We start from the raw sequence: 873 nt of genomic DNA, 5'->3' as shown, positions 1-873 counted from the left end.
AGACATAAACATAAACATAAACTAAACATAAACAAACTAAACACAGACATAAACATAAACATTAAACAACCCAAAGCAAAAGACTCTTGTTCACCATAGAGTCTGACAGTCATCAGACAGTTCTCACTTCTCTTTCTGGACCAGTCATTGTCAGTTTTCCTTCGTCTGTGATGGACGATATTTGAACTTAATCAAACACGTCGCTCCGCTGGATCAGATGAACAAAGGGAGAAAACAAATCAGAAAATAAGTAAATAAATCAGTTAAAAAAGATTCAGAAGATTATCTTCCATTCCGGTGTTTCCCTGCAAAGTGAACAATGACATTTTCAAACAGAAAATTCTGGTTCTGGGACAAACCTCATTTAAAAACCCGACGATTCCAGTGTCTGAGCTGCTCATTAAAAATAAAAACTCCACCAAAGAAGCAGAAAGATGAAACATTTTAGCACATGCTCAGTGTTGGTTCGTTAGCTGCTGATTCAAGTCAAAGGTCAGACGAGCTGAATTCACCACAGAGACGAACTCAGAATGTGACTGAGGTGAATAAGGAAACACCTGTCGTGGCTAACTACCTATATATACTATCAGTATTGTATTGATCTATATGTGTATTGATTGTATTGATCTGTGATCTGAATTGTATTTATGCTGTTGTTTCTCTCAGCTCCAGTTTTGGGAAACCTGTAGCTCCGCCCACCATCCCCACCACCTTGCAGGCTCCACCTGAGTGTGACATCATTACCACTCTGCTGGACGACGCCCTGAGTCCTCCTGCAGCAAATGAAATGTTGGCTTGGGAAAATGAGGTCATCAACACATCTGCCCCGCCCCCTCCACCTCCTCCGCCCAATTTGTCAGGGGCTATTACCCC

General features: G+C 41.5%; 1 pseudogene across 1 annotated transcript in view; it reads left to right on the top strand.

The window, feature by feature from the left end:
• Nucleotides 1-661: 661 nt before the first annotated feature.
• LOC111649875 (uncharacterized) overlaps nt 662-873 on the top strand; it is a 5,772-nt pseudogene continuing 5,560 nt past the window's right edge. The window contains exon 1 of the transcript XR_015436778.1: nt 662-866. The product of XR_015436778.1 is annotated as an uncharacterized LOC111649875 (transcript). The remainder of the gene's footprint in view (nt 867-873) is intronic.

This window comes from Seriola lalandi, unplaced genomic scaffold, assembly GCF_002814215.2.
Source record: "Seriola lalandi dorsalis isolate HSWRI2012SDOR001 ecotype SW California unplaced genomic scaffold, Sedor1 jcf7180002052064, whole genome shotgun sequence".
NCBI lineage: Eukaryota > Metazoa > Chordata > Actinopteri > Carangiformes > Carangidae > Seriola > Seriola lalandi.
Note: the sequence above shows the minus strand (reverse complement) of the source record. Positions and strands in the feature narration are given on the sequence as shown.